The sequence below is a fragment of the Agelaius phoeniceus genome, chromosome 6 (genome assembly GCF_051311805.1).
Source record: "Agelaius phoeniceus isolate bAgePho1 chromosome 6, bAgePho1.hap1, whole genome shotgun sequence".
Lineage (NCBI taxonomy): Eukaryota > Metazoa > Chordata > Aves > Passeriformes > Icteridae > Agelaius > Agelaius phoeniceus.
In genome coordinates, this window is record NC_135270.1 from 23614240 (window position 1) to 23636763 (window position 22524).

A 22524-nucleotide genomic window follows, 5' to 3' on the forward strand; every position below is an offset into this window, starting at 1 on the left:
GTGGAGTGAAATTTATCTCAAAATCCATACAGTTACACCTATGATGAACCTGCCATGATTTGTTCATGGTTTCCCAATATTGCAGTTTCTGCTGCTGAAAACTCAAGCCTATCAGAAGGGTAGCAGAGAGGCTATTTGGATTGTGATACATATGATGTAATATTCAAGGGACAGGTCCTTCAGACAGTGGGAGGGCTGCAGCTCTAGGCTCTTCTGAAATGGGAGATAGTGACTTTAGTGTTCTGGGCTAAACCATGGAACTCTTTGCTTGTTCTGATTTCCAGTCAATAACCTATTTATCAGAAAACAAGCAAAACAGCCGTCTCACATGTTGATCTGTGATAAAATTGGCTTTATTCGAGGTTGCTGTTATGCTTTAAGTTCACAGAGGATATACTATATTCTTTACACATAACAAAGAATGTAAACCCCAGCTTTAAATGCAAAACTCGGTTCAGTGCTGGCTGGGATTCACAAAGCAATTCCTTCATGACAGTGAAAGCACTATGAACTCGAGAAGCTAATTTTCAATAGTGGCCTCTCAAATTGCACAGTTGAGCATGTAAGAGCACTATTGTGTCTATGCTAGCATGTGGAAGATTTGAAAGCTGGGGTCACATATAGTTGACTTTTGTTCATTTACAAAACAGTTTCATAGAATCAGGATGGAAAACAGAAAACACATACAAGTCTTTGGATACATCACCCTGCACTTTTTTTTTTTTTTCCAAAATATCAGAATAATGATGTCACTGGAGAGGAAAGGGGTGGCAGTTGTTGGAAAAAATGCCAAGAGTGTTCCTGATGAGGAGAGGATCTTGTCTGTAGAATCTGGGGCTATTTAAAATGGTGGTGTTCCCATCAGGACTAAGCCCAGCCAGTTTAATGGAAACCCTCCAGGTGAGGGCTAAGCATTAGGCCCTAAAACAAAGGTAAGTGTTGGACAGCCAGACAGATGCACACACTCTTTCATGGTTTATTCACTGGTACAGCAAAATTGCTTGGCATGTGGGGTTCTGCAGCAGTCCTGGACAGTGCAAGGGTACATGTGTGAGATTGTTATGGAGGTTGCAGGGGGAGGACCAATGGACCCGATTTGGCAGGTCTGTAGAGCAAAAATGTAATCTTTGCCTGAAAGAGCTATGATCTGCTGCTTAAGGGGCATGACAAACCAGCCTCCTGGAAAATAGCACTGTGAGTCCTTTGCAAAGGAATCAAATAAGGAACAAGGCTATTACCTCGTGTCACACTGTGTCTAATAAAGAAATGGAAATCCCCTACTCTGCCACAAAGACCAAGCAGAGCTAGGATCATGCTGTGTGACACAAATAAATGAATAGCAAAACAGAAATGGAAAAACATGGGCCCAAACATTACAAGAAAATATCAGACCCTGAAATGATTGCCTGTCTTAAGCAATAGACTATAACAAAACATATGCTTCAAATACAGTCTGGTTGTGTAATCTAGTTTTGCCATAACACAGAAATAGATTTGGGACCATAACTGTTACATTCTATGTGTATCTCCCTATTTTTATTTCACATAAGGAAATAAAAAAAAGCCACCGCCAACAAATATCTGCACCTGGGGAGCCTTGTAACTGTTCATTACCAGATATATGGGGCATTAGCAGAGATTATGCAGGGATGCTGGCACATCTATTTTTCCCTTGCATTGCACTGTTAGACATTCCTGTTGTCTCTTGTTCTTCTGCTAAGCTTTGAGGGTGCAAATCTGCATCCCTCATCTTGCAAAGCATCATGAGATAAGCAGGACTTCTTATCAGCACCAGGACACATCTGTATATCACTTGCATGATCTGGCCCTTGTAGGACTGTTCTCTCTGTTGTTATATAAGGATGTAATGTCCAATTTACCAAAGTCCAATTTACTAATCCTGAGCTATTGATTGTTATTAAGAGTAGCAGGGTTACTTCTGCACTCTTTTTACTCTCTCAGTTTCTTTTGCTCCAACCCGGTAAGGACCTTCTAAGTATTAGGAATAGTGAAGAGTAGTTTTCCTAGGGGATAATTGAAATGAATCCCCTTGTGGGTTCCCTTGTCAGATGCTGTTGGACTTGAAATACAGTCAGTCTATGTGCAAGAGCAGTAAAAAAGATGACCTCTTCTAGACAGTTATCTATTTCTATGGAATTTGTAGCTGTCAAATGCTATTGAATTTTTTGACAGGCTCGGAAGTTATTGGTACGCACACACAGCACACACCACACAACGGCACAAGCCTTATTTCCTTAGGCTTTTCCCATGTTGCAAACATGGGCTCTTCCTTTGGTTTGATATGCATTTTGGAAAGGCTTCCCAGTCTCTCGGCGTCATCCTTTGAAGTTTCTCCGGCAGATCTTTGAAGGCATTTCAGCAGCTCTCACTGAGGTAGCGGTACACGAGTGACCTCTCTCCCACCTCCCTGGTCTCCTCATTTTGCGTCCCAAGGATCCCCCCGGTGCATCAGAAGCCCATTGGATGTTACCGGGGTCACCCTGCAGACGAGGAGTAGGCAACTCTCTTTCCCACCGGTGCCTGCTGCCCCCTCAGCGGGCTCAGGGCTGCTCTCGGGTCCCAGGTTAAGCTGCCCCTGGGCCGGAATTCCTGCACCCCGAACGGCCGAGGCACGGTACGGGAGGGACGAGTCACCCCGGGCTGCCCTTGCCGAGGGCACCCGGGAAGTTTTCCGGCCAAGGAGAAGGCAGACGAGAGGCACGGGCGGGAGCGGCGGAGCGCGGGCAGGGGCGCGCCCCGCCGGAGGGGCCGGGGCCGGGGCCGGGCCGGGCGGGGGCGGAGGAGGGGGCACGGCCGGGAGGTGGAGCCGGCTGCGCTGGCGGCTCCGGCGCTCCGCGGCTGCCGGGCACGGGGCGCGCACGGCAGTGGGAGCCCAGCGCTGCCGGGAGCCGCCGCCGCCGCTCGGTCCGGCCGGTCCGTGCCCGGAGCCGCCGCCGCGGGAGTCGCCGCCGGAGCCGCCAGGTAACGGGCGGGGCTCCCCTCTCGCTGCCCGCGGCCCCGGTGCCGCTCCGGCTCGGCGCCCACCGCCCTGCCGTGCCCCGGGGCGCTCGGGGGTGCCACGGGGGGCTGCTCGCCCACCCCGCCGCTGCGCCGTTCCCTCGGGGCGGGGAGGGTGTGCGGGAGTGCCGTGACTGCCCGGGGTGCTGGGCGTGCAAGTTTGTGGGGCTGAGAAGCCAGCCCAGCCCGCCCGCCAGCACCGCCGGCACGGGAGCCGGGGGAGGGCGCCCCGGCTGCCCCAGCCAGCTGAACTCGCCCCGCTGGTAACACCTCTCCGGGGTCGGGCCTCGGGAGCGTCTTGGGGAGCCTCAGAGCCTGTCCTCGGTGTTTCTGTATTCTGCTGCCTCCGCCCGACACCTCTTCCTCCGGGATCCCTCTTACGGTCAAGACGAGCGGAGGAGCCGGGGAGCGCGGGGGCTGTGCCCGGAGCGCCCTGCGCTGCGTCTGTCGCGTGTTGGGGTGTGCCACCGCCCCCGAAATTCGGATGAGGAAGGTGGGACGGTTCCCCGTGCTTTTTACTTCAGCCTGGGCTGGGAGGAATTTTTCCCTTTCACACTTTGCTGATCTTCCATCCCGCTACCCTGGGTCAATGCCCGCTCTTTAATAGAGATTTGTAGCTGCAGCATGTTAGCGAGGTACCACATGGGGGTTTGGTAAGCTGAACTGGGCACTTCAAGTTTTGTCGTAACTTTTGTATTTAAAGGTTGTAGTGAATGAGTAAATAGCATTTTCATGTGTGTTGTACTTGGGTGGTTTTCTGTGAAGTATGTTTGATAATAATTTTTTTTTTCTCTAGCACTTCTCTCAGCAATTAGTAAGCTCGGCCTGATTACTGTTTGTATTTCTATAATAAGAGCAAATTTGGACACAGTTAATAGACTCTAGGCACATAATTCACTGAATAGCCAGTGGCTACCAAAGCTGGTTGGGCAGAAGTGTGCTGGAGACGATTGTGTGCCTGACAGGGTGCATGCTAATTGTGACCATGGGCTCGCCTCGGACTTCTGCTAGTGGGTAAAAAGTTGGAGTTGTTAAAGAGTTGTCTTAATTCAACAGGATGTATGCAAGTGTTTGATGGATTCTACCGGTAAAATGCTTATTTTGATACTCGGTGGTTTTTGTAAGGAGCAGTAGTTGTTCTGTCACAAAACTATAGAAACAGAGCAAACGGTAGGGATGTCATTTGGAGAAATAGGTACATTCTTTATTTTTTTTTGTAATTTGGGGAGAATCTTTCAAATTCGACCGTGTAGCATAATGTAAATATGCGCTTCTTTATCATCTGCTTTCACTGAAGTATTTTTATAGTATGTTAAAATGATTCGAATGTTTGACCCTCCTTGGAAGGCAGTTAATGTTTCTGTATTTGTTGTGGCCGAGGTACAGCTTTTGTTGGCGCAAGCTAAAACACCATGTGATACAGTTGCCACGAATTCAAGCGTAGCGGGGTGAGGAGAAAGGAAGAGCTTTAACTTCTCTGAGATGTTGCAGACTGCCAGCAAAATCCACACAAAATCTCCACCCTTTCTGCAAGGCAGAGCTGTGCCGCAAGTCGCCCGGCTCCCCGCGTTGTGTGCTGTTTAAGCCTGCGAGATGCGCAGGTGAGCGCGGAGTTGCTCCTTGGGGAAGGGGCGGACGGCAGAGCCCGGGGGAGCGGCGATCAGCGGGCCCGGGGCGGCTCGGGTGGCTGATGCTGAGGCTTTCCACGAGAGGGCTTTCTCGCTGTGCCGTGCCAGCCCGGCCGCCCCTCCGCTCGCTCCTCCACACGGACGGGCAGCATGGGCTCGGGGGTGGTTTGCGCTCGCAGGCTGTTTCAGATTTCCTTTGTAAATTATGGGGAAATCCCTTTATTGCCCCTAAGGTGTAAGGATAAGACATCCTGGGAAGAACACCAGTCTTCAGTTTCCAGGCTCCCTTAAAACTCAGAACGATCCCAGCAAGTTAATTTCCCCACAGTGGAAAACCGAGAAGAGGCTGAGTGTGTTTCTCACAAAAGAGGAGAGGGGTTAGAGTGTTCGCATCCTCGTCGCAGATGATGGCAACGAAGTACTCTATCCTGTCGTGATCTCATTTTTGGCTGCTTTAACATCTATTCTACTTCTCAGGGTGGGGCTAGGCAAAAGGGAAACGGGAATCATTGTGTGAGTGAGAAAATGCTATCTGTAAGTCCTTTGCCAAGTTGTCTGTGTGTTAGTTCAAATAATTTCACACGCACAGCGTTGCAGGTCTGTTTTAAAAGGCAGAAAGTGTGTCTGTAACTAGTAATAATATTGCAGTTCATAAAACATGAGAAACATCTGTTACTGTGACTTCAATTTGTTTCTCTCTCCTTGGAATAACCGAGTTGACAGCTCAGTCAGGTTTAATGTCCTGTGCTAAACCTTTGGTCGTGTGTCCCACGGCTAATTGTGACTCACAGAATCAATAAACCCAGCTCCTGCTTCTCTGCAGCGCCTCAGCAGGGGAGTGGGAAGGGCTTCAAATCACAACAGCAGACCACGGGGGACAAATACGGGTTTTTGCAAAGCTAGGCCTATCATGTGCCCTTGCCTCTTTCAGTGCAGCAGAGCTGGCTGGGGTCTCACTATTAGGGCTGAGCAAGTGAGGGAGATGGTCTGCACTGCTCTAGGGGCAGTATTTTCCCTCATAGCACCTTTTGTCTTGCCTTAATCTATCCCAGGTTGAATACTGTAGGCAGTTGAAGCAGAGCCATCTCATGCTTTGATGTGTGTTTATTGGCTTTAGCATCTCATTCCCTTGCCTGTTGTTTTTTGGTTGTTTTTTTTTTTTAAGCTAGGTTGCTCTCTTTGCACCCCACCTCCCCAAACAAAAAGAATTAGAACAGAGGCAAAATGTGAATGAAGTGACTTTGTATTTTTCGTGAATGAGTTTTCTTGCATTGCCCCTGCCTTCCTTGCTGCCTTCTGTAAGATCATTTCATAATTAAAATATTATGACTGTGCTTATGGTAGCCCTTCACTCGTGGCAAGGATCCGAATTTGACGTCAATGAAAAAAATAGTAGTTTCTGGCATAAGGGCAGATGACATTTCATCAGCTAGTGCATGCCCATTTTTTTCAAACCACAGTGCTAAGACCATATGGACAGATAATGAGTTTAAGCTGATAAACAGCTTACAGATTTGCCCAACTAAAGGACTTTCTTCCTAGAAAACACATTTTCCTTTAAAATAAATAATGAAGTTCCTGTGTTTTTATTTAATTATCTTGAGTCCTGTCTGTTCTCACCAGGCTGCAGGAAAACAGGCACAACAGCTCTGGGGACAGAAGCTACTGGATTTATGGGCCTGTAGGTCTTAGAGGAGAGGAAGGACTTGAAAAGAAAAGTTCAGATGCTACAAAATTGAGGCCTGAGGGGCCTGAGGTATCTAAAAAAAGCAGATGGTGGTCCAAGTTGTATTTAAAGAGTTTCCTGAGGTAGTGCATAGTTCTTGACATCTTGAAGATGAGTCATTGCATGAGGTGGTAGTAGGTCTGAGGTCTGTTTGGGAGTTATAATTAAAACAGATGGATATCTATACTCCTTTCTAACCTTGTGAGGCTGCTGAAGCAGTCCTTGTCTGGGAATACTCTTGCGAGACAATCGCTGCTTTTACTTTCTCAAGGATTTTTGACTCATTTCAGTATGATTTGTTTGTTTGTTTAAATTAATAATTGACATCAATAAAATAGATCCATTTTTCTTGGTTTTTACAGGGGGGAAAACCCCACAAGTGGTACACTGAGAGTTGAAAGTGACTTGTTTTGGGAAGGGGTGGTCTTTAGTTGTCACTTTAAAATAATGACTCAAAAGCAAGCAGTGTATTTGCATGAGAGGGCAAAGCCTGTGTGTTTCTCCCTCAAGAGGCATAGAAATGAGCTGTTTCAGATCTGAAAGTGCTCATTCCCTTTTAAGCTGCTTCTTATGTGTTCTCTCCTTTTCTTCCTTTTTTTTTTTCCTCCTGGAAATAATTATTAATTTTAATTGGAAGTGGCAAATGAAGGAAGAAAATAGTTGCACAGAAAAATCAGTACAGACAACTCCATTCTTTGTCATGCTCCTTATTCCTTCTAAAACTTTAATGTTTTGTGTTGTTCTTTCCCTTCACACTGTCCACTTCTCAGCACTGGGAAGATGATTGGGCTTTAATTATATTTCATTTGAATGGAATAAATACAATAATTTCCAGACATCTGGGATGGCATAAGATGATATAAGAATATAGTAAATATATTCTTATATCTTAATTATATTTCATTTGAAAGGAGTAAATATAGTAACTTTCCAGACATCTGGGATGGCATAAGATGATATAAGAATATATCCAGGGCCAGAGCTTAGCTTTCAGATGGTCACTGCTGCCTCACTGGTAACTGATGTGGCAGCCAGATTCTGTTTGGTCCTACCTTAGCTCATGACTGCACAGTTCAGCATTCCACTTGTGTCCATTCCTTCCCCTACACCTACATTTCTGATTTTCTTTTCACTGTTCTTTCAGTCTTGAACTTCCAAACTGGTGAATGAGTTAACCCATACCCTGGGAGTTTCAGGGGACTCAGGTGAATTCAGTGCCCATCAAACAGTCCATGGGTCTCTTCCCCATCCAATCTCTTGTTTTGGAGCATTTAACAGCTGCTTTGCTGTTTATCATTTCTGCATTGGTAAATATCTGTCATGGGCTAATGCAATGTAAATCTTCTGAGACTGAAAGAAGTGGCTATAGGAAGGCAGTGCGTTGATCTTTTTGTGTTAACCACACCATCTGCTAAACCAGTTTGTCAGCATGTTTTCATTTATTTTTGCACAGATAAAATTTAAAGAAACAAGCTATTATAAAGATGTTTTGCTCTTACAATGGGATTTGCTTCTGCACCTCTGCCACCTTCTGTTCTTTACCAATGGGCTGCCCTTCACTGGTCTTCCTCAGAGCTAGAGGCAGAGAGTCTCACCGTCCTTGTGAGCTGTGTGTGTGCAGGGTGTTTTGGATTTGGATTGCCTCTGCAGGTGTCTTGATACAGGAGGCTCTGGGTGACCAAGTGCCTAATCTGAATGCTTCTTTTCTGGTGGACTGATATGCAGCAAATATTGTATGACAATTGAGAGTAGTCATGTGGTGTCAATCTATCCCCACCAAGTTAATTTCAAAGAAAACCATAACCAGTATCTTGTCATTGTCCTCAGAGGTGTTGGAAGTGGGGTTCTGACTGTCATGGGTTTTTAGTAAGGATCTTTTTTCTGCACAGGAATCTCCCTGTCTGTGTAGTCCTTCCAACAAGGACTCCAATGACTGATAAGTCTCCCGGGGTTCTTGTGTTTTAGGCTTTATTTATTCATTTATTGCTATCAGGATCTTCCCTTTGCTATGTATTTACTAAATAAGCCTGGTCTAAAATGGATTTCTTGTTTCTTGAGAAATAAATTAAAATCACTGTAGAAGAGCCAGTTTTTAAACTCAAATGGAGTTCAGATTTTTTTTAGACCAGTCTATCACTTCAGGCAGAAAGAGAGGATGCTTTTTGATGAAATAAGTAGTGCTGAAACTGAATTTCATCTGTGTGCTTGATATGACTTGGTAATCAAAATGTTGCATTATTATGTGAATTAGGGTTTAGGTTTTAGTTTGCTTAGTAGCTCAGCTTCTGATCAACCATGTTTAGTTCATCTCTATTCCTGCTTTTCTTGCCCTCATCTAGTTGGTGCATGGCTGTGTTAGAGAAGGACTTTGTTGGGTCATCTGTGGTGCAGTGTGATCTGCAGTTTGCCCTGATTACTCTTCTGGAAGCAGTATAACCAGTACCCTCCTTACTGCTGTTGCTGTGGTCTTACTGTCAGGAAATAAACCTTACAGTGGTTGTTGGTTCCAGGGAGGTGGAACCAAACCAAACTGCTAATGTGAAAAGTTGTGTAGTACAGCAGAGTTAATAACAGCCCTTATATTTTCTCAGGCTCCTCACTTGAGCTGTAAACAGCTTTAAACACATCTTATGCCATCCCAGATGTCTGGAAAGCCCACAGGACAGAGGGCTGGAATGGGGTATGGGACCGTATGGTGACTTGTTGACTGTGGGTCAGTGGCACAGCTTGGCAGGGGCTCAGGAGCTTAGAGGCCCTGGCTGCAGCTCGGGCTCTGTATATTGTGCATGATTACTGTACTGACTGTTTCTGCAGCTCTGTGCTGCTCCTAAGGCTCAACACTGAAATTGTAATGCTAGCAGCTTTCTTTTCATGGCCCAATGCCCAGTTTGAAGAAGGGTGATTTTGGTCATGTTGTTAGACATACGTATTTATGGCCCTGTTTCATCTGTTGAATTTAATCTGTTGGGGTATTTTTAACATTATTATGGAAACAGTTACTATATTTACTCCTTACAGAAAGCTCAGTGTAAGACAGTCTATGAGGAGAGTGTTCTAGAGTAATAAATATTGCACTAAATTATGATGTCTACACTTCTTCAGGAAAAATGGCCCAAATGAACTGACTGGCATTTTGCCTGTTCATGAGACACGGACCTCACAGGGCACTGAACTGGAACACTCTATGCTGGGAAAGCAATGATAGAGTTTGTTCTTGGCACATCTCATTTTCTTGTGGAGTGAAAATAAACCAGATCTTCCTGTACAGAGGGATCTTGTGCCTGTACTGGACTGATTTCTCAGGCCTGCTGAGAACATGTTTCCCATGGAAGTCTTTGGGACCTGTGGGCATCTTTCAGATGAAGTCCTCAAAACTTGTTGCCAGTATAAATGAGACAATGGGATTTCCACTGAATGGAAATTCAGTGGATTTTGGAATGGGAGTCACTGTCACTGTTGATGTGTTTATTTCTGTGGTAATTTGAAACTGGAATGTGTTTTAATGTTGGTATTGCTGATAAAAATTGATGGAGCATTATGGTGATAATAATGTCTTGGGTACAACATGGACATGTTTGAGAAATGATGGCAAATAAAGGATTGAATGTCTCAGAATATCATTGAGAAGGGTGAACTTTAGATATGATGTATTTTTAAACTGCTGACTGCCTTTTTTTCCTGTTAATGTCAGAGGGGATTCTCAAAGCTGCTTAAGTTGAGACGCTTATTTTGTGTTGATCAACAAAACTTTTCTTTCTGATGGGAATATGGCATGTAACATGAATCTTCTAGAGTTACACTAAGCTGTTTTTCAGAATAAGTTACAGGAAAAACTGAGAGATAATTCTGGAAGTGCTTGAGGCACAATGCTCGAAGCACCAAAAGATCTCTTTGCTTTGGCAGCTTGAGAGTTGACAATGTAATACCTTGCTGATGTGACAAATCACTCTAGGTTCATAGGATTGGAAAAAACCTGCAAAACTGATAAGGATTTCAGCTTACAGTGATGCTTTGTTAATTAGGAACTGTTTTTCTTCTTTTAAATGTTAAGGGAAACATCAGTCAGGAACAGCATTCTGATGCGATTAAGAAAAAAAAAACCAGAGAAGACACAAAACAAAAGAAAAAATCTTGTTAATCCAGCCAGTCTCTTGGAAGTCTTATTCTATCTCCTCACTGTGCTGAAGGGAGCAGAAGGTTTCAGGCTTTTCAGTTTATGTGTTCATATTTTGATACTGCAGTGGGGAAGGTTTGGCAGGAGAAGAGTCAGAGTTAGTTTAAAAACATTAATTTTCTTTGTTAATGCTGCTGCAGATAGTTCCAAGTTTCAGTTTATAGAGGATTTCTTACAGTATTTCTGTAATGTGATGCTCTTTGGGAAGTGCTTTGAAGCTCTGCATTAGCCTTGGGGAGCAGAGGGCTTTGGGAGGGGGGTTGGACTCTCACTCCCAAGCGCTATCACGGATTTTAGTGCTCAGAACTGAGGTGGGTGAATGCCAGCATTCCTAACATCAGCCTGCTGTACACACTCCTTAGCTGTGGGAAAGTTGCATTGCTTTTCTGAGCATCTGTTTCACCAGCTGTGAAAATGAAGACAGTACCCTCAGCAGTGGGTATGATGAACGTTCTTGTTAGCTAATCTTGCTAAAGTGCATTGGAACTGTGAAGCATTGTGGGTTGTTGTTTGAAAGTGTGAAGGTTTAAAATGGTGTAAGCCATGAGCTTGCATCTTTGTTAGGGAAGAGAAGTATCAGCTGGGAGACCTTTGGCAACAGGCAAAAAGGGTTTGTGGGAAAGAGGGGACGTATCCCTGTAATGGAGGGACATGAGTGAGAATTATGCCTCATTCTAACCATTTACACAAAATCTAAATGGATTTATTTGGAGCTTTTTAAAGCACCCGTCCAGGGCTGGATTCTTCCCTAACACCAGTTGCATTTCCTTTTGCTGTTTTTGCAGCCCCCCTCTCCTCCACACATTTGCTTTTTATGATCAAAGCTCCATTCTTTAAAGATATGCCAATGCCTTGTAATAATGCTCAGAAGGTCCCCTATGGACAGCAGTTCTGATTAGACACTGAAGAATTCTTTAATTCTCTTCATACTTATTAATGCTAGGAACATTGTGCTGATAAAAGGTGTGGCTTTTCTTCCTATTGCTGTTACTACTTTTTCTTTGGCTCCCCTCCTCCCCAGACACTGCACTTATTCTCTAAGCTTTCACATTTTCTTGTCTTGTATAAACTTGGTTCCTTGGTTCTTGCTTTCAATTCATTCTTTTATCTTCTACAGCACTCAATGAATGCTTAAAAATAATAAATATTAATAATAGGGCCCTTTGAACCAGCAGGTTCTTTGCAGCTTAAACTCACCTTTCCCTGCTGCTTATCCCCTATTAGAAGTTGCTATAATCTGCAGATTGTAGCTGTAATAAGTTCTGAAGCAGTGGCTGGGTTTGTGACAAGCGTAGGATTATAGCTCCAGGTGGGGAAGTGGCAGCAGGAACAGAGAACCTCAAAGGCACAAATATGTTGTTCCAGTTGAAATATTCTTAGCAATAAAGGAAGAGAAGCCAACAAAATTTAGTGTGGGAATAGAGCTATTTATCTAGGTTTCCATGGAGTGGCAGTGACCTATATAGGGTAATCCTGTACTGCACATCAAAAAATGCTGTGTTTAGAAGTAGAAACACATTCTTTCTGGAGGACACAGTTTAAGAAGACTGCACCTTTGGAGATTCTTTCAAGCCATTTCATAGGAAGTGTCTTAAATCAGCAAGACAAACTATGGGATACATCTGTGGTATTACTGTGTTTACTTTGAATTCCTTGTAGAGACAGGTTTACTACTCCTTAGAGCTACAGTAGAAAAAGAGGCTGTCTGCCCCTGGTGGGTAAAATTGACCACATCACGTACAGTCCAGGCTCCAAAGCTTTTGCCACACACATACAGGCACATGCTCTTTTGGATATCAGCAACATTTTTACAGTCCCAGACTAAGGAATGAATAAAGTAAACATGAACAGAGAGCGCAAGGTTTTCCTACCATACCTCCTTCCCTCTGTTTAACAATGCAAGCTACTGGAGTAGAAGAAAAAGACAGAATCCTGAGTTGGCAGGGCAAATTTTATGAAGCTTTATTTGCTTCTTCTACACCGTGTTGCAGTGGCCCTACTCAGGGGAGACAAGCTGTTCCTAAGCACAGCCTCAGCTGGGTGGGTTAATTCCAGGCTTATGTCTTCAGCAGAAACCAACTGGTTGCTGCTTGAGGCTAGGACTAGCTAGGAGTCTTCAAGGAAACAATTTGCCTGCAGAAGATGCTGATTTACTGAAAGCATTACTGCTTTGTGGGAAAGGATTGGTCTCCACTTGGTTCTCCTTGGGAGAATTTCTTGCATATAGGATAGAATTTCTTAGTCAAAACAGACAGGAGCCAAGTGGTTTGGGGTTTTCACCTATGCTGTCACAAATCCAAAACAGGGTCCTGAAAGCAGGTTTCCTACATGCCAGAAATACCAATCCTAACCACAGAACTGCTGTTCTAGAGCAGATCTGTTTATGTATGAAGAATTCCAAGTTGTATTCCAAGTTTTTGTCCCTACATGAAATAAAAATAAAATATTTTAAATCTCAAAAAATATGGTTCCCTCCAAAAACTGAGTTCCTATCCAGGTGTCCTTGCATCTTCTTCAATGGTCTTTCCTCACTGGTTCTGCAGGTTTTGTCTCTCCTGGATGTGCTCTTATAGAGTGGAGCAAAGAATCCCTGAAGTCCCTGGCAAAGCAATCAGCTTGTCAGTGACAGGAGGGGAAAGACTGACCCTGAAGCACTGCTGGTGTATTTTGTCAGGGTCAAGGCTGTACAAGGATATATAACTCCTAAACCACTGCTGCCTCTGAGGAATATTATTAGAGAATTAACTTGGGCAGCCAAGGAAAATAGAGCTGAACACTGCTGCTATGTTTGGGCCATTGTTATTGGGCAGGGTAGGAAAAATAATGCTTGGGGCAAGAGAGGAGCTTCTTGGAACAGCATGAAACACTCTAGTGCTGATCTGATTGCAGTGAGCCCAGCAAAGGCAAGGCTAGCACATGGTTTCAGTAATAAGCCTCTTTCTTTCAATTTCTTCTTTCCTTGTGTTTTATAGAGAGGAGGAGAAAGTAGTCCTGTCTTGATCCTTTCTTAATTCTCCTAGGAGAGTAAGGAGATAACAGGAAGAAAGTCAAGAGGGGACCTCAGCTGAGCTGGGTGTGTGCTTAGTGAGGGTGTTTGTTCTCTGTGGGGTGCTCTGTTCCACCAAAGACCTGAGCCTGGTTATTCCAGGGCAGCTCAGCTCCCTGAACCATGATGTGCTCTGTCCTGCTTGGCTGCCAAGGGGACCTTTCAGGGGACCCCTCTGTTATAAAAGGTGGGATTGCAAAACTGAGGTGCACACTCCAGTTCTGATTATATGGGAATGCTACTCTGCCTTTACTTCGTATTTTGTTCTTGCCATTTTTAGAAGAGGGAGGGGAAAAGGCTGAAGGTTGAAGCTTCATTGCATAGAGAAAGACAAAACACTCCTCTTAAAGGCAAAAAATTCCGAGCCCTTGCTGTGTACTTGAGGTTTAAATAATGGAAGTTTCCTGTTTTAGGGAAGCCAAATTCATCCTCAGATGGCCTCCACTAGTCTGTTTTAAGAAGACTTGTGTTCACCTTGTGGTGGATGAGGAGTCTGAGCTTGCCCTTTTGGTTTCACCCCTTCTTTTCATTCAAGTTAAATGAGGAGGCATAAGGTGTGTTTACAGCACACAGGAGCAGCAGTGGAAGGCCTGACCTGGTGGAAATCAGAACCAGGATTACCATACAGTTTTTTTGGAAGTAGCATAGCATTTGGATCCACAACAGCCAGCTCTGGAAATCATATAATGTCAAAGCAGTCCTGGATGTGAGATGAGCTCCGCTCCACTGTGTCTGTCTGCAGAGATGCAGACCCCAGATACAGAGTGTTTGAAAGAATAAATTTAAACACCATAAGCCTTGCTTTTATGGTTTGGGGTGGGGGGTTGTTTTTTTTTTTTGGTAATAAACAGGCAATACTTATCGTAAAATATAAGATAACAATAATATCTTAATAAGTTTTTGATAAAAAAAAACTAAGAAAATATTTCTCTTAATCAAGTCTAAGACCTCTAGGGCTAAATGACAGCAGATTTTTGGTCTTGCTTTTAGTTACAGTCATCAAAGGACCCTTTAAAGGAACCTCTAGGAGGCTGATTGCTAAGACTCCACAGATCCCCAGAAAGACAAACTTGTTGTAGTGTGTTTTTATACTTTGTAATACTATGAAGTAGTTTGTTTTGTATCCCCATATTTTTCCCAAATGGTTTATCCCAGACTGTACCCCCCTCCCTTTACCTGTGTTATTCCTCTCCCGGGATGAGATCATCCCCAAACCCCCACCCTGGCTCTCTGTCAGTCACTCAGCATCCCATCCCCTCCATCCAGAAGTTTCGGTCCAAGTCTCGAGTGATCAGCCAGAGGCCAGGGGTCAGCCCCCCAAGCCCTGCCCCATGCGCTGTCCTATATGTCTATCCCCCAGTACCCATCCCTTAGGGTCACTTATTGGTTGGTAAAATGTTCTCTACTTTTGGTTTCCACCTCCCTTTAAGTGTGACCTTGGTACATCTCCCGGCTCTCGGCAGGAGGCCCCTGAGGTGCAGGAGCTCCTTTGGAATCCTAATAAAACCTTGGATTAACCCCTGCAAAGAGTCGGCCCTTTCTCTTCTAACGATGTCTCTGGTGTCTCTTGTGCTGCACAGGCGCCCAGCCCAGATGCCCTCAGTACCCTCGGGGCACACACAGACAGTGTCTCCCTGCCAGCCCAGGTGCCCTCAGTACCCTCGGGGCACACACAGACAGTGTCTCCCTGCCAGCCCAGGTGCCCTCAGTACCCTCGGGGCACACACAGAGAGTGTCTCCCTGCCAGCCCAGGTGCCCTCAGTACCCTCGGGGCACACACAGACAGTGTCTCCCTGCTGTCGGCCGTGTTGGGGCTGCCCCCCAGTGTCTGCCGACTCGGGACTAGCCCAGGGCTCCTGAGAGGCTCCCAGAGAGACTGAGACAAAAGGTAAGCTGCTACCTTTCTTCAGAGCCTTCAACTGTGAACCTGTTCTCTCAATGATAGCTGTAATATGAGGCCTTTTCAAGGACTGCACCTTTTGCCCTATAAAGTCACTTTGCATCTTCTCATCACAGAATGACCTGACTATTTGCATCCATTTCATGTCTAAATTCTGCCCATTTTTAAGTATACCTAAATTATTGGGAAAAGCAACTATTGATGTAAGACTTCACTCTTTCTTCTGAATCAGGGATGGTGAATTGAAAAAAAAATAGGTTAGTCTGAAAATAGTTCCAGCAAGCTGAGGTCTTAGATGTATGATTGAGCCACACTCTACATTTGTCCTGTTGAAATAAAGTCAGGCTGCACTAGGATAGTGAATCTGTTCCCCTTAACTTCCTACAAGATTACATCTGTAGACTGTGCTTTAACAAGAAGCTACAATCTTCACCTGTAATCCTTGATTCTTTATGGAGTGCAACAGTGTGGAGTAGGACCAAACACAGATTTTTTTAAAATAGAATATGATTAAATGTTAGACTGCTTGAATCTGGCTGTCCTGTAGCTTCATAGGTAACTCTTCATAGACAAGATTTGTTTCTTCCTTTCCCCTTTCTGCTGTGCTATCCCTGAGCTTTATTCCTTGAGATGAATTCTGCCTAAGTGAAGCAGAGATTTGTCCAGATACACTAATGTCTAGCAAGGAGGTGGTGAAACAGATGCAGGTAATTTTCTCACCCTTCCAAAAACTGCAAATGTGTTTGAAGGAGGATTTGTGGTGCTGGTAGCATTTGGTGTTGTGTGTGCACCCTGAGATAGAGATCAGAGCTTGGCTGCTGGATAATGAAGCAGAGCAGTGTGCCTGCAGGAACAGATTGGGCAGGCATCTGAACTATCCTAGACTGGCCCACCAGGATGAGTCAGTTGCTCAGAAATTTTCTGGCAGATGCAGCCTCTCTGTTTCATGTCACAGCAATTATCTACCACTTGTTTATTGAGTGTCTGTGTGGTCCACATTATCTGAACCTCTCACAGTTGCAAATGGCTTGTATCCTTGTAGCACCTTTTTGAGGCAGAGAATTCCCATTTTACTGATGTAAGTGAAATCTAAATAACTTGCTGAGGGTACTATGGGAAACCTGTAACACACTAGAAAATAACAGAATAACACCTATCCAAATTTTACTCCTAGGAAAGATAGCTCATGTTTAAAAAATTGGGAGGGAGTATTTCCTGTGTCATAAGAAGATTTTTCCCAGCTAAATTTATCCCTAATAAATGATTTGCTTTGCTGTGCTCTTGGAGCCAAATGTCCCAAGTAACTCAGTGATGTTTCTAAGGCCTTTTCTTCTTTTTGCTGTGTTAATTGTGCATTTACTAAATTTGGATAGGACAACTTTTTCTCTGTAAATGAAGCTCTATTTGTGAGGTGTTTGGAATTTTTTTGCAGGAGGAGGTTAGGGGCAAGGCTTGGTTGATTGGTTTTTTCTCATAGAAAATAAAGAGCTTCTGAAGTTTTAAGGAAAGAATGGAGTTAAGGGTGGGGAAATTTTTACTTCAGCCAAAATAGTCAATATTTCATGGTTTGGAATATGCATTAGAGTGTGGGAGACTACAGGTGGTGGCCCTGAGATCTGAACCTTCTTTTCCTCATAGTGCTCCAGTGCATTCGCTGCTACTCTTTCTTTGGAATGTCAACTTCTTGCCTGTTAAACTTCCTTAGAAGTGTGCTGGGGTTCATAACAAACATTTTCCTCTGAACAGACTGGTTTTTCAGACTGATTTTCCCCTAAAATAGTGTTTGGGAAGAGCATATTATCATGCCTAATAGCCCTTAACAAGTTAGTGACTCCTTGAGTCCTATGCTTTAGTGGTATCTGAGGAGTGATGTGGTCCTGCAGCATCTGCCTGTTTTCACTGCAGCAAACCTAATCAAAGCCACAAAGCGAGATGGCCTCTTTCCCTGCCCCGAGGCGCTCCCGGGTGCTTCCTTGAGAAAGCAATTTGCTTTGGAGTTATTAAAACAGCACATGCTGTAAAAAAAATAACATCCCAGGCACAGGTGGGGAGCTGCTGAGTATTAATGCCAGTTGTGCAGTTCAAAATCACAGCTTTGTTCTCGAGATTTTTTTACACTATTAAAAAATTCAGCCTTGATCTTGATGAGAGCTCGAGTCCCTGAGCTTGAGTGGAATCAGGGTCAAGGTTTTTAATTTGTTCATTCCTCAGAGATGCTGAGCACCTTCTGTGACAGCTGAAATTAGTGGGAGCTGTGTGTGCTCAGCGTTTTGGAAGGAAAACAGCGTGTGCATGTGTTGTGAGCTGTGATGTACAGCAGTATCTAATAAGATGCCCCCTACAGTTGTTTCTTAATTAAGCCCCAGACACCTTACATGGCTTCTCTTGAACTTCAGGACTCTCCTTTTCTTGAGCATATATGAGACTTCTAGCCTGGCAACTCCTTGGAGCTTTCTATTAAGGTATTAAGGGGAGGAAAACCAGTTGGTTACCTCAAGCTGAGGAGGAAATGCTAGACTTGAAGGATTATCTCAGTGCAATGAATTTTAAAGACTTTTTGCTATACATGTGTGGAAAGCTATCAAAATGCTAATGGTTCTGCTGTCTTTTTTAACCCTTTCAATATATGGAGCTGATGGAGAGGAAGTGAGAATGATGATATTCAACTGTAAATGGATGGTTTAGTCAGAAATTAAGTTTTAAGTAGCTTTTCATCTGTTAGCCACTTCTGCCAGTGATAAGGAGGACTGATGCACCCATCATTTGGATAGACGAATTCTGTATGAGCAGTTGAGCCCATCTGCAGGTGTGGTGTAGGCCAGGTACTCCCTGCAACCAGCACCCTACAGGAAAGGCTGAAGAGCTCACATTGGGGCCCCTCCTGCCCCCCACCCACTTTGTAGGACATGCCTGCAGTGCCAAGGACACCTCTGTTGTATGGGAGGTCTGTGCCTGCCACAGCAACTCATCCAGTCATGCACACTCCTGAGGGCCCTGGTTAGGTCTGTGCAGGAGCTGCTGTTCCATTTATTTAAGTTTTTGGCTGAAGTTCTTGACCTGTTAGGAATATCTCATTCAACTCTACCGAGATTCTGTTAAAGTTCTGCTTTGGAACCAGGTAAATACTTGGCTAGCCAATGATATAAGTGGCTGAAATTGTGTATTATTAGGCTCATGAGACTCAGTCATTCCTTTAGCTGTCTTGGAAATATTTTAGAGCAATGGATCTGTCTGTGCTTATCTTTTTAATCAGGACTAGTCAGGCAATTTTAGCCCTCAGGAGAGCCCAAATCATTGAGCTGCAGGGCTATCTAGGCCATTAAGCTTATGGCTTTCAGGTTTCTGTGAACCTGTAATGTTATTTATTTATTATTTTAAGGCATATTTACTGTTAAATAAGAGCTGCCAGCTTATTTCAAATCTTCAAAGCATCAGTCTTTTCCATTTTGCAGCTGAAGTGTTTGGTTGCTCCTGGGGGCAGGAGCAAGGGCAGGCAGTATGGAAAGGACTGCTGCAGAGATTTGTTTGGGCTTGGGACTAAGGAGACACTGGATGGAGCAAGGTAAAGAGAGCAGATAGCAGTGATACACTGTGGAACAGGCTTTTTCTTTCTCATTTGCCATGAGTTTGTTGAGGTGTTGTATAGCTTGGGGCATCCTAAAGTAGATTGGATAGGATATTTGGGAAGCCAGCTTTAGGGAAAGCTGTTTTAATGTGGATTGTTCTAAATAACATGAAAATATGGCTGGTGCATTGTGCACTAAGCATCATGTTGACCATGGTTTCCTGTTTGGTTTCCAGCAAATTTATTACTTTAGTCAGTGTGTGTGTGAGAAGAAATAGCTATTCAGCCCATCTCCTTGTATTTTTCCCCATCCTAGACAGTTACAATTCACTTGCCAATCTCCTGTATATTAAAAGGCTGTTTTCAGTGGACTCTTTTTTCTTTAATTTTTACATTTCTCTCTGGGTGGCTTTAGAAATTGCAAACAATTTTTTTTTTGTGAGAAATTATTCCCCCTGAAATTTTTGTGATCACTGGGAAAAAAATCTCTACCCTTTTCTAATTCTTATTCCTCACAAAAAATGCTTTTTGCTTAATCTTGAAAATTTAAGGTTGCATGAATAAACAGGTGTCACCTAATGTGTCCATAGTTGGTTTGCAGACATGAATTTTAAACTGTGCAACTCTGCATTTTCCATTTGGGTTTTCGTGTGTGTGAAGAGAAGGGAGCTTGAGCTGTATTCTTCCACCACAATCCCTCCTTGCATGCTACAAGATGAAGGTGTTGGCAGTGGGAAAAGCAGGATTTACAGTGGAGTGTAAGTACATGGCACGTCAATGTCACTCCTCTGATTAAGTATGCAGGTAATCTCTGCAGATTAAATGCTAAGTACCAATGCAAAACAAAATCCTCTACTATGTCTGAAGGAATGTGCCATGCAGAGTCAGGCTTTTGGATGAGCCTGTGAAGCAGGTTGTTGGACTAGCCAAAGGGGCAGTGGGATATGCAGGCATGGTCTGTAAAGGGTATTTATTGGAAGGGAACAGGTCACCCTCTTTGATAGGAGGCTTCTGCCTTTTTTTTTTTTTTTCCTTTTACATGCCTGCCTAGTTCTAAAACCATAATTCTCCTTTCTTTTGACTGCATGAGCAAAGAAGGTGTGTGGAAGGCCTGGTTAACAGCAACCACAGTCTTGATCTTGCAAGTTGCCATCTTTCAGAAGTTGGCTGTGGATTCTCTGAAGGTACTAGTCTGTTTCTGAGGTGAGAGGAGTTGTAGGAGACGCCGCCATGACAGTAAACCGGCAAAGTTCCCTGTTTGCTCATACTGGACACATCCTCTCAGAGAAACTGACGTGGTTTAAAGCTTTGGAGTTGTTGTGCTTTAAAAGATTTCAATCTTCAGTGTAGCAGTAATTATTTCCACCAAGAGTCTTTGTGTTCCAGATTCCCAAGACTGAAGATACCTTACCCCAGGACATGTAGCAGCATGATGGGTAGAACACCTTCTGGGAAAGAGAAAGTTCTCAGTTCAAATATTGGCTTGAACTTTAGGCAAAAAGTCTATACAAACCAGTCTGCAGTATTTCAGAAGCCAGGCACTCAGTCAAATTATTTGTTGGATGAGCTGTGGTTGTTGTCCATGTGTGTGGTCTTAGCCCATGGCAAATGAAAGGTAATGCAATTTAACCAAGCTCTATCACTGCTAAATTAAATTACCTCACATCATCCTCAGAAGATGAGCATGCACACGGAGAGTTACCACAGCTCAGCTGATGCCCAGCCTACTGTTACTGCAGTGCACCACAACTTTATTGGGATCTCCACTGGAGAGTCCCAGTGGGCAAGCAACAAGTAATAGCCAGTTGCAAGGAGAAGGGATTATAGCTGTGCCTCCATTTGGAGAGTATAGTCCCTAAATCTCATCACATTTTTAGTTTGGGAAGTTCAGGTGGCTTTTTTTTAGAAGTTGATGGAAAGAAAGGTTTTCACCAATTGCTGTACTTACTAAAAAAAAATAATAATTGTTGTTGGCTCCCTTGCCTGTCCTTTTGCTTGTAACAGGCGGTGGTGCCAAATACATTTTTTGTTCTCTTGGGAATGTGTTTCCTGAAAGATTCCTTTCATCTGCAATGAATTCTTGTGCTTTAAACACAGGAAATATTAATGGTTTTTTTTCAAATATCTGTGAGATCTTCTTTGTAAATGAACAGAAATTGTCCCATTTGATAGCAGATGAAGCAGCAGTCTGTCCTCACTTTCAGTTGCTTTGTCTCTGAGATCAGTATTCCTTGTCTAGGAATACCAAGAGGCACTGAATGATCTGACCTTGCCATGGATGATCCAGCAAGCTTGGCAGCCTGGAGATGTGTCCAATTTGGCTGCCAACACAGGATTTGAAAGGGAATTTCTGTAGGGTGATGTTAGAAAGGACATAGGAATATCTGCTTTGGCTTCTTGACCTTTACACTACTGTTTTGGTTTAGGGCAAATTTGGGAGGAAACCTCCAAAGGGGTTCCTCTAGAAAGCAGATTTAAGTGACCGCTCCCCCAGCTGGTTTGGGAAAAAATTTCCTTGGAGAAAAGTAGGAAAAAACCTATTTATTTAACAGGCAAAGCATTCAGCAGCACAAAAAACAAACAAACAAACAAAAACAACAAAAAAAGAACAATATTAAGCAATAAAAACCTCTTGCCAATCTAAAGAGATGACAAACTCAGAAAGTCCCCTTGGTGGGCTGTAGCTCAGCTCACTCAGTCTGCTATCAGGTGCGAGCTGCTGGTGCTCCTCTGGGTGTTCTGTCCAGAGTAGGTTTAAACAGTTCCAAGAAAAAAGACAACCACAGTCCAGGGAACTTCTCTGTCTCAGGTAGCTAAAAACTAACTAAAAGGAAAGGAGAGCTCTGTCCTGCTGTCTGTCTGTCTGCAGACAGCACAGTCCAGGAGCAGGATGCAGGGAGCAAGTGCAGTTTCTGATAACAAACTCCGCACTTCTTCTTCCCCACTTTCGCTCTTGGAACCAGTCTCAAAGGTGCAAAACTTATTTCTGGGCTAAACAGATGAGTGGGGATACAAGCATCATAAAGACACCCCAGGACTGCTAGGAAGAGACAACTTTAGCAAAAGCCTCTGTAGCCAGTCTGTCAGCTCAGCCTCAGGAGACCATGGCAGGTGATGCCTTTATTCTGGTGGGCCTTGCCTAAGTTTGACCTGACCCCTGGGGCTCGTGGTGAGAGGGTGGCAAGGTGGGCTGTGCCAGCTGCAGAACCTCTAAGAGGCTTGCTCAGGGGAAATGCTGAGTCTCTTGTCCCCAGACTTATCCTGGCAGTGACCCTGATCATGGTGATGACGGGCAGTGCTTTCTGTAGTCCCAGTGGTTGTCATGCGATGGTTTGGTACTGGTGGGGTGATGCTGGCAGCACCACTGCACCTTGATTATGGAGTCAGGGTCACAGGTGCTTCTGTGTCCTTGTGACCTGGTTGTTCATCCTGTTTTCTTCCAAGCCAGGACTGAAATCTCCTGTTAT

The 22524-nt window shown here is 44.2% G+C and overlaps 1 protein-coding gene across 3 annotated transcripts in view; it reads left to right on the top strand.

The window, feature by feature from the left end:
• The first annotated feature begins 2823 nt into the window (after nucleotides 1-2823).
• The window catches only part of TSPAN18 (tetraspanin 18), a 120893-nt gene continuing 101192 nt past the window's right edge, over nucleotides 2824-22524 (top strand). The window contains exon 1 of one of the 3 annotated variants that reach the window (XM_077180014.1): nucleotides 2824-2982. The gene's annotated coding sequence lies outside the window, so the exon portion shown is untranslated. Of the gene's footprint in view, nucleotides 2983-3196; nucleotides 3512-22524 lie in introns of those variants that run through there. The other 2 variants (XM_077180011.1, XM_077180012.1) reach the window with 2 other exon arrangements.